This window comes from Canis lupus, chromosome 23, assembly GCF_003254725.2.
Source record: "Canis lupus dingo isolate Sandy chromosome 23, ASM325472v2, whole genome shotgun sequence".
NCBI lineage: Eukaryota > Metazoa > Chordata > Mammalia > Carnivora > Canidae > Canis > Canis lupus.
In genome coordinates, this window is record NC_064265.1 from 23,120,841 (window position 1) to 23,132,632 (window position 11,792).

Sequence of the window (11,792 nt, forward strand, 5' to 3'; positions counted from 1 at the left end):
TTCATGCAATTTCAGAATAATCTTTCTGATTCTGTTCTCTTTAGCCCTCCTTTGCACCAGAATAATTAGCCATACAGCTCTGTAATGGGTGGTTAAATTAGGTGAAGTCATTAATAAGGTGAGGCAGGAACATATTGTCGGAAGAGAAATACAAGAAACCACTTCAAGAAACTGTGAAACTGGGATGCCTGGGTGGCTCTGTGGTTGAGTGTCTGCCTTCAGCTCAGGGTGTGATCCCAGAGTCCTGGGATCTTGAATCCCACATTGGGCTCGCCACAGGGAGCCTGCCTCTCCGTCTGCCTATGTCTCTGCCTCTCTCTGTGTCTCTCTTGAATAAATAAATAAAATCTTTAAAAAAAAAAAAAAAACCTGTGAAACTTTCAATAAATCATGCCTCCAAAATCTAGAACTTGAACGAGATTGAACAAAACAAATTTTAGTTAAACTTCAACATTCTTACTATTTCTATAATACTTATAACTGTTTTACTGATCTATCAGTTCTTCCATTACATCAACACATAACACAAAAGCAAAATTAGCCATCAAATAACATAACATTAGTGATTTGTGTTTATAAGATAAAGCTTTAATGAAAATGACACATGTCTGGCAGGTACGTATCCCCTCTCCTATGGCATGCCTATGACATTCATAACAAATTGACAATGATATTATTTCCCCTCAGTATAATACTAACTCAGAATCCTTCTCAATACAAAGTTCAGACAGTCGTTGCTTCATTCATTCATTCATTCATGAAGCAAAGATTTATTCTGTGCCTCTTCCAGGATCCAATATTAAACAAGACAGACACAGCCCCTGTCATGATAGAGTTTACACATTTTAGGGAAGAGAGACATCAAAATAAGTAATTATGGCATGATGTAAAGTGACATGAAAGATGGCCATTTCTGCTATACCTGGTTTAGGATTTACATTTTTCATAAGCTAGAAGCCTAAGACAATGTGTCATGAAACTTACATAGTTCCCTATACAAGGACTTCCACTCATATTAGATATTATTGTAAAAGGGAGGTTTGAAATGTTTATTAAAACTGTACATATTACTACTCCAATAATAGAGTGGTTCTATTATGAAGAGGAAAGAAGGGATGTTAGGTAGGCAACAGCAGTCTCTGCCTTAGTATTTAAAAATACATTTGTTCTTTAAGGCCCCTGGGTGGTTCAGTCACTTAGGTATCTAACTCTTGATTTTGGCTCAGATCATGATCTCAGGGTTCTGAGAACGAGCCCTTCAAGGGCTTCATGCTGGGCATGGAACCCACTTAAGATTCTCTCTCTACCCCTCCCTGCCCCCACCTCACCACTCTCTCTCAAAAAAAATTGTTCTGTGAATGAATGAAATCTTTATTAAAGTCGCTCCATTGTTTCAATTTCCTCAACTAAAAATTTTTTTTAAGATTTTATTTATTTATTTATTTATTTATTTATTTTAGAGAGAGAAGGAATGAGAGTGAGAGAGTGGGGAGGGAAAAGTAGAGGGAAAGACTCAAGCAGACTCCAGGCTGAGTTCAGAGCCCAATGTAGGGGTTAACCGCATGACCCTGAGATCATGACCCTATCCAAAACCAAGAGTTGGTCACTTAATCAACTGTGCCACCCAGGTGTCCCAACATTCATTTTCTAACTCACATTTTACAATATTAATTTCCTTTTTATCTTAGGTCATTAGCATTCTTAGTTATTACCTAATTGTTATATAACTTTACATAGGTGTATACCTTGTTTTCCTAAATAAAGTCCTATGTATACCTTTTTCTCTTTATTTATAGATTATCAGTGCGCTATAAATTATTTTACTTAATAAGAGTGTTAGTCTGTTTAGGCTGCTATAACAAAATATCACTGTCCTAGTGGCTTACAAACAACAGATTTTTATTTCTCACAGTTCTAGAGGCTGAGAAGTCAAGGATCATGGTGCTGCCAGATTTGGTTTTTAATGAGGGCTCCCTGGTTCACAGCCAGTGACTTCTCCCTGTGTCCTCAATGGTGGAAGGGGCCAGGGAGTTCTGTGGAATCTCTTTTATAAAAACATTAACAACCCCATTCATGAGGGCTCTGCCTCTGTGACCTAAATACCTTCCAAAGGCCCCACCTCTTAACACATTCCCACTGGGAATTAGGATTTCAAACTTAAGAATATGGGAAGAACACAAACACTCAAACTGTAAGCAATTCCCAATATTCGAAGGAATAATATACATCAGAAAAAAAAGAAGGGAAATAACCCCTTTCTATTGTGACAATTAATTACTACATATCTCAAATTGTTTTTAGTGTGCTCCTACCATGGATTTTTAAAAGTAAATCAACATTAGTGAAAATAAAAATCAGGAACGTCTAGATAAGTCTAGCTAATCATAACCCTATTAAACATATTTTAAAAAGGTGGAATTTGCATACATGACAAAGTAAAGGGATAGAAAAATATATTCCACACAAATGGAAACCAAAAGAAAGTGAAGGTATCTATACTTAATTCAGACAAAATAAAGTTTAAGCAAAAACAAGAGACAAAAGGTCATTATATAATGAAAAAGATGTCAGTTCATTAAGAGGACATAACAATTGCAAATATAAATGTATCCAACATTGGAATACCTAAATATATTCAACAAACGCTAATACATTGAAGGTATTAATAGGCAACAATTAATAACTGGGGGTGGGTGGGGGAGGTTTAATACCACACTTTCAACAGTGGATGATAATCCAGATAGAAAATCAAAAAAGAAACATAGGACTTGAACTATATTTTCAATGGACCTAACAGACATACAGAACATTCCATCCAACAGCAGCAGAACACACATTCTTCCCAAGCACATCATGGAATATTCTCTAGAATAGACTATTTCTTAAGTCACAAATCAAGTCTTAGCAAATTTACAAAGACTGAAGTCATACCAAGTATCTTTTCCAACCACAATGGTATGAAATTAGAAATCAACAGTAGGAGGAAAGCTAGAAAATTCACAAATATGTAAAAATTAAAGCAATCCTGAACAACCAATGGATTAAAATGAACTCAGAAGGGAAATCAGGAAAAAAAAAAAAAAAAAAAGGGAAATCAGGACACCTGGCTGCCTCAGCTGGTAGAACATATGATCCTTAATATTGGTGTTGGAAACTCGAGTCCCATGTTGGGTGTAGAGATTACTTAAAAAATAAAAAATAAATAAAATAAATATTTAAAAACTCTTTAAAAAAAGGAAAATCAAAAAAATATCTTGAAACATATAGAAATGGAAATACAACATACTGAAACTTATGGCACTCAGCAAAAGTAGTGCTAAGAGGGAAGTTTATGGCAATAAATGCCTATAAGAAAAGAGAAGAAAGAAAGAAAGAAAGAAAGAAAGAAAGAAAGAAAGAAAGAAAGAAAGATAGATTTCAAATAATTAAGTTTAAACATAGAAAAAGAACTAAGCCAAAGTCACTCTGAAATTAACAAAAGTTACCTATGCTTCTAACTCTGAAATTTTCCCTCTTTGGTGGATCAGAGTCCCCCAGGCTCAGCCATTTTATTCTTCCACGCCCTATAAAAAAGACTTAATCTAAAGTTTGACCATTATCAAAATAAGAACGGGCAAGGCACCTTCCAAAGTCAGAACCTTCAAGACCTTGCTCAAGGCCAGCTACACAATTTGTACAGACCAATACAAAATGAAAATGTGGGGCTCCATGTTCAAAATGTAAGATGAAAGTGCAATTAAAGGTACTGGAATACAAAGCTTTTCCCTTTTTTCCATGGTTTCTCTCTCAATTTATCATTGTGTTTTATTCATTTGACATTTAATGCCATTCTAAGTAAAAGCGAACTTCAAATTTCAAACATTAGCATGAATTGTACCATTCATCTTTATATTGTACAACACTAGTTTTAAATGCAAACATAATGGCATTTAACTTAAATGTGCACAATCACCAAAATCACATAATTCACATCTTAATAGCTCTTGCCTGCATATGTATTTCATTCTTACCAGAACAGTAGAAAAGCTGCACGAGACTAAACTGTTTTTAGTTTTTATGTATGTACATTCTATCAACACTTTCAACCTTCAGCTTACTTATAGGATGGACTGAAAAGAAAAGGAATTAGGTTGTCCTGTTTTTTTCTTTCTATGTCATCATTTTCAGTGTTAGTTGTTAGAAAATAATTATGTTCTTCATTTACGTTTTATAGAACACCATTGCCATTCTGTGTTTGAAGCAAGTTTTGGTTCAAATGAAAAGCATGGTTTCTGAGTGCTGTTAGTCCCCCATATACCAAGATAAAGAGGTACTGACAGGGAACCTGAGCACTGCATTTCAGAGGACTCAAAACACATTGCTAAGAGAAAATTCAGAGAGCTTTACTTGATATGAATATTTTACCGAGCAAGAGACAAACTGAATCGGCAGACTTCAAACCAAAAGTGTTTTGAAGCTCAACTGTCAGCAGTTACAACTCAATTCATAAGGCATGAATGAGGGGGTACTTTGTGTGTGTGTATGTGACTGGTTACTAGAAACTTACATTTTTTATAAAGTATAACTGCTAAGCTTACTTGTTTGTAGCTGATTGTCCAGGAAGCTGAGAGGTAACACTAACATGAAGAAAGCTTAAGTTTTATTTAAGCATCTTGGGGGAATCAAGATAAGCATTAAAGACTCTTGAGACAATAGAATATATAAGGGATATAAACAATATCCTAACAACAGGATAATACCAAGTGTTTGGAAAAATACTTCCAAAAGCTTAAATACTTGTCAGCAGCTACTGACTTATCAGGTGATCTTTATGAGAACAAAAATTACATGAACTTGAATGATCAGTACTGAAATCCTGGTTCGTGATCTTCAAAAGACCATGAAAACAACACGGTGACCAAGAGTAATGCTAAAGTGTCCATTCATCCAAACTTAACCAACTATAAAGATCAACTGGGTTACAATTAGATTCAAATTTTACTTTTCCAAGTCAGTCTGCATTTTGAGGGGGATAAAATGTAATCGGGTTTCAATTTCCCCCAAGTTATTTACATAAGCATAACATGATTTATTAATAAAAATACATATTCTTTCTTGTTCAGCTAGTAAATAACCTAAGGCTATGTGGTTCTCTAATATAATGCTGGCTAAAAATTTTATAGATTTTTGTTGTAACTGTAGAGATTTTGTAGTAGATAAGGTCTCTTCTAATAAGGTTCAACTGCAATCTTTCATTGATGTCTTTTCCAATAAACCAAGTCTCTAGATTTTAATATATGGACCCATTGTCTCCTTTTGGAAGTGGATCTCAGAAAACTTTTTGGATTGGTGGAAATAAGTATCTGAATATTGCATTTGTGTCTTACAATAATGAATCATGGCATGACTATTCAGGACAGGATAAGTAAGATGATGTCTCACTTCAAGAGACAGTATTGCAAGTAGGAGTTTCTTCTAAGTAGAACTATTGCTATATAGTGTGAGCAATCAGGTATTTAATAAGAGATACTTCTATGGAAACAAAAGAAAAACAAAGGTTAATAGAGCAAATTACAAGCTAGTTTAAAAATTAGTTTCTGGTCTAAAGAGCAGTCAGTGAAGAATATTTCTAGACTTGAGCTGGAAGCATCTCTACATGGTGGATTGAAGATGGCAGTTTCAATCTGATGGATTTTCCTGGTTTGCAACTTTAATGTCTATGACGTCAAGGTGTTTTGGTGAACTCTCTAAGTGGCCTATACAGAGACAGGTATGAAGACTGTACATATATGATCTGTTGTGGTGATACCTCTGAAGCTTTGCATGTTTTCCTTTGTTTTTTATTTTGTTTTGTTTAACATTCCAAGTTATTCTTTCTATCTTTATTGATTTCAAGATTTGACAGAGAAAACTCTTTGGGGACCAGGACAACAGCAATCATATCACATTATTTTAAAAACTTCAAGTTTCAAAAGCAAATTTTTTTTTAAAAAAATACAATTTTGAAAAAAGTAGAGTTTTGACTTGAGTTAGATACAGGGATTAAAAATAGCACACACTTCAAGGTCACATGGTCTACAAATGGTGGAAATACCTTTTCAGAGTAGTTTTATTGGTATATATTTTTAAAATATTCAGAAAGGCTCAACCTCAAGCAGTCATAAACATAAGCAAAAGTGATTTAACTCTTAAATATTCAGAAAACCTCTCTGTCCACACAAGTTAAATTACATTTTCACATATGTACATACATACAGACATACATACAGATTTGTTTGTGGTAGCTAAAATCTGCTATTCCAGCCCACATGTAGTTGTCCCCCTTTATAGGGCATGGAGAAAAGGGTAGTTTTGGGTTTTAGTGATTCTAAGTCACAGGTGTAGGAGAGAATTGGAAATGTGAGTTTGAAGAGTTTTGGCCAGATATGAGGACACAAACTAGAAGAATCAGAAGAATTCAGGGTACAATACAGCTTACAGGTTAATAAGAAAACCTCAGAGACAGTGAGCAGAAATAGAATTGGGCACACTATAGTTTTCTATTGAAATGGGCACACTATAGTTTTCTATTGAAATACAATTTTTTTTCTCTATAGTCACCCCATTTTTACTAAAGACAATTACAGCAACTGAGTTGTTTGTGAAATAATCTCATTAAATTTGGCCTAGTCATTTACACAAGTGCAGGAAGAATAGTGATTTTATGCACATTTAAAAACATTAAATTTCAGTTAAAGTTTTGCTGATGATCCAACGGGCTTCATTGACTCCATAAAGTCAAGTTTAGCTTCTTAAAACTATCTGGTAGTAATCAATGTCAGGTTAGGTTAAGAGGTGTGAAAGTTCAGTGAGACCCAGAATGAATATACAAGTTTAAAGATAAAATCATTGAGACTTTGAAATAGAATAGAGAGCCCAGAAATAAACCCATGAAAATCTGGTTAATTAATCTTTGACAAAGGAGGCAAGAATATACAACAGGAAAAAGACAGTCCTTCCAACAAATGTTGGGGAAACTGGACAGCTACATGCAAAAGAATGAAACTGGACCACTTTCTTCCACCATACACAAAAAAATAAACTTAAAATGAATTAAAGACCTCCATGTGAAACCTGAAACCATAAAAATCCTGAAAGGAAAGGTAATTTTTCTGACATAAGCCATAGCAATATCTTTCTGGATATGTCTCCTGAGGCAAGGGAAACAAAAGCAAAAATAAACTATTGGGACTACATCAAAATAAAATGCTTCTGCACAGCAAAGGAAACAATCAACAAAACTGAAACTACTGAATGGAAGAAGATATTTGTAAATGACATATCTGATAAAGGGTTAGTATCCAAAATATATAAAGAAATTATACAACTCAATACCAAAAAACCCCCAAATAACTCAATTTAAAAAACGGGTAGACATTTCTCCAAAGAAGAAATATAAATGGCTCACAGACAGATGAAAAGATGCTCAACATCACTCATCACCAGGGAAATGCAAATCAAAACCACAATGAGATATCACTTCACACCTGTCAGACAGCTAAAACAAAAAACTCAAGAAACAAGTCTTAGCAAGGTTCTGGAGAAAAAGGAACCCCTGTGCACTGTTGGTGGAAATGCAAACTGGTACAGCCATTGTGGAAAACAATATGGAGATTCCTCAAAAAATTAAAAATAGAACTATCGTATGATCCAGTAATTCAAAAGACATATGCATCCCTATGTTTATTGCAGCATTATTTACAATAGCCAGATTATGGAAGCAGTCAAGTGTCCATCTATAGATGAATGGATAAAGAGAAAAATACACAAACACACACACATGCACACACACACAAACACAGTAGGATATTAGTCATTAAAAAAAGAATGAAAACTTGCCGTTTGCATCAACATGGGTGGATCTACAAAGTGTAAAGCTAAGTGAAATAAGCTAGTCAGAGAAAGACAAATACCATATGATTTCACTCATATGTGGAATTTAAGAAACAAAACAATGAACAGAGAAAATGAACAAAGAAAAAAAGAAACAAACCAAGAAACAGACTGTTAACTATAGAGAATAAACTGGTTGTCTACCAGTGGGAGTGAGTGAAATAGATGAAAAGGATTAAGAGTACATTTATCACATTACTCAATGTACAAAAACGTTGAATCACTATATTGTATACCTGAAACTAACATAATGCTGTAGGTCAACTATATTGGAATTAAAATCTTTTAAAAATTGTTAAGAATTTCAAGAATTTCAGTAAACCAGGTTATGAAGCCCTTCTCAGCACAGAGCTCCAAGTATAAAGTATGTGTGCCATGGAAGCCATTTAGCAAATCTCCTGAACACGATATGGCAATGGGGCAACAAGAGACAAGATGGTCACATATACTGCATGTTATCTCATTTGTTCATGTGCATGTTCCATTGTCTTTTCAGACTTCACTTACAAATCACAAGCTCAAAGATACATTATTAAGCATTTCAAAATGGCAAGAGCAGAACATTAAACCAAGTGCAAGACTTTTCTGAGCATAGGTCACATGCTCAGAAAGCCAGCCCTGCTCTCACTTTCCAATTCATAACCTCTGGCCTCAAGCAATGTAAAAAATTTAAAAATTAAAAAAATTTTCTGATCCTTTTTTATCTTCTCAAATGACTGTCAAATTTAATCATAAATATCCCAAACTGCAATGAGTTTTATCATCTTTTCAAATCAAACAAGCGAACAACTGGACACACAATTTATATTACCTCTTAATTTTTCCCATGTTAGAGGTATCTGAGTGGCTCAGCCAGTTAAGCAGCTGCCTTTGGATCAGGTCATGATCCCAGGGGCCTGGGATGAAGCCCCATCTTGGGCTCCTGGCTTAGTAGAGAAGTCTGCTTCTTCCTCTCCCTCTGCTCCTACTCATCTGTGCTTGCTCTCTGTCTCTCTCTCTCATCACTCTCTCAAATAAATAAAATCTTACAAAAACACATTTTTTGTATCTTAAGTGTCTTTTTGTATTCTTTCTGAGTAGTGTTGAAAGGCAACATCACCTACCATATTAGGTACCTTCTTCATGGACTACTCTATTGCCTATAACTCAAGTCCATTTTATAAAAGTCACACATTAACTCACCATTGTGTGTTCCATTAGAAAAATATTTCTCAACCAGGAATTACCAGAAAGACTTAGGGTGGGGCAAGGGGAGTCATCAATGAAGGCTGTCATGTTATGAGTGCTAGGATTTTTCTGAAAAGAAAACCATACCTTCAGCAAATGTGTAAACGGGTCCATAATCCTCCACGCCTCCAAAATTTTAAGAAGCACTTCCCTGGATTCTCTTATTTTATAAAACTTTAATGTATAGGATTTGTCAATATAATTCTACATCATTCAGTATATTATCCTGTTTTCCAAAGTTCTGGCACCTCTAGTAATTTTATAAGCAGAACCAGACACTTTGATTCTACTTTTGTATTTTTTAGGATTTCATTTCTAAAATTTTCTTTACATTTCTAGCATTTAAAAGATTTTAAGTATTGTCAAATATATTTTGATTATATCTTAACGTACAGCACTTCACACAATTCATGATTTTAAATACAAATTAAATCACATCTGAATTTCTAAGCCTAAATCTATTGTGATAGTGACACTGCAACTGTTTGAAAATTACTGAAAAGCATGTCATTTTCTTGAAATGAACTTAGTGTAAAGGCAGCAAAGAGGTCCTTATAAGGAATGTCTGAATCTGACTTGGTCACCAGTATTAGGCAAAGTTGGCAAAACCTAGCAGAACACATCAGTAGGTTCTGTAAATGTCCCGTGAAGCTAGAACATCACCAGTGGAAGACCATCAATGAAGGTACTGTCACAGCAGTTAGAATCATCAACACCAATACTGTACAAAGTGTGCGATGTATGTCTGAAAATGAGACATTCCAATTTTTTGCAGAGCAAAAATCTCCACGATGACACCAGTGGAGACAGGCAGAACCCCACTAGTACAGTGAGGTCAGGAAACTCTAGCACCCCATCGATAGCTAACTGGTTCCTGAACAGCAAAGTTTGCTCCTGAATATGTTGCCCCTGTGACAGAATTCCAGAGAGCAACAGACATGAAGACCCACAATGGAACCAGAATCCAAACCAGCTCATTGGCTCTAAAGGGGTGGCAGTTATGCCAAACATACAGCTCTGAAACAAACCTCTGCATATTCTTTTTAAGAGAGCCGGAGATGGGGATCCCTGGGTGGCTCAGCGGTTTAGCACCTGCCTTCGGCTCAGGGCGTGATCCTGGAGTCCTGGGATCGAGTCCCACATCGGCTCCCTGCGTGAAGCCTGCTTCTCCCTCTGCCTGTGTCTCTGCCTCTCTCTCTCTCTCTCTTTCTGCGTCTCTCATGAATAAATAAATAAAATCTTAAAAAAATAATAATAATAAGAGAGCCAGAGTCAAGGGGGGGGAGGGGCAGAGACAGAGAGAGAATGAGAATCCCAGGCTGACTCCACCTGCTCAGCGCAGAGCCCCAGGCTGGAGCTCTTTCACACAACCTGAGATTGTGACCCAAGTCAAAATCAAGAGTTCTCAGCTTAACCAACTATGCCATCCGGGCACTCCACACCTCTGCATATTCTTTAGATAAGTGAGCCTAGCAAGTCTTTTGGACCACCTCAACTGATACGCATGAACTGCAACTTCTTGGTTAAGATGCCTTGCAATGTTTCTCATTTCTGGCTACAAATTTTCCACTGTGGCCAGGATGTCCTCCTGCTGGTAGGTCCATGACTGCCTGACTCTGCTGTGCAGGGTTATGACCGTGACGCCCGCAGACCTACCAGGGCAGTGTGCAAACCGAGTAGCATCTCCTCCCCACCCTGCACCTGTGCCAATCTTGCCAGGGCCACTGCCCACACCTACAGAACAGAGTGATTAATGTCATCAGTTGAGGTTGGTGTAAGTGGCAGGCCCCATACCCTGAGCTGCAGTGCAAGCAGCAGCTGTACTGTACCTACCACTAAGCCTTTCTTGATGCTTCTGCACATATAAGCCACACCCCAGGAATAATGGAAGTGATCCCGCTCATAACACTTGGAGAACAAGTTGTTGGCTAAAGACAGATGTTCTGATCTCTTCCATCAAGCCAAGAAGGCATGAGGGTGAGGTCTAGACAAGACTGAGGATGTGGGGGCACCTGGGTGGCTCAGCTACTTAGCATCTGCCTTTGGCCCAGGGTGTGATCTCGGGGTCCTGGCATCGAGTCCCACATTGGGCTCCCTGCATGGAGCCTGCTTCTCCCTCTGCCTATGTTTCTGCCTCTGTCTCTCTTGTGAATAAATGAATGAATGAATGAATGAATAAATAAATAAATAAAATCCTTTAAATAAAGAATAAGGATGTAAATGTTATCTAAAAAACAAATTTCATGATGAATTGAATGCCTAAATTCAGAACAACTGCTTACATTTCATTTACGCATTCTTTTATTGTCTCGGTGAATACTTACTAATGGCAAATTGCTAAGTAGATGCTGAATATTTAACTACATACAGGCACATATAGTTTCTACCTTTATGCAAATTGAATAAACAGACAATGAATGATAAGTCAAGGCCACAAGGGGTACGAAAGGAAAAGTAGGAAAAGTGCGTGCACGGCACCAAGGATGAACAAAGCAGGCTGATTAAGGAGGCTTTAGGGGCAGATAAGGCTTTCTGGAAAAATTTCACCTCTACAATAAGACCTGCAGCATGAATACGACGAAGGCAACCCCGGTAAAGGAAAGACTGCTCTTGACAAACAAACAAACAAACAAACAAACAAACAAACAAAAAAC

The 11,792-nt window shown here is 36.5% G+C and overlaps 1 pseudogene; it reads right to left on the minus strand.

Moving 5' to 3' along the window:
* Nucleotides 1-9,645: 9,645 nt before the first annotated feature.
* On the minus strand, nt 9,646-10,174 carry LOC112661099 (cytochrome c oxidase assembly protein COX18, mitochondrial-like; annotated as a pseudogene).
* Nucleotides 10,175-11,792: the final 1,618 nt, after the last annotated feature.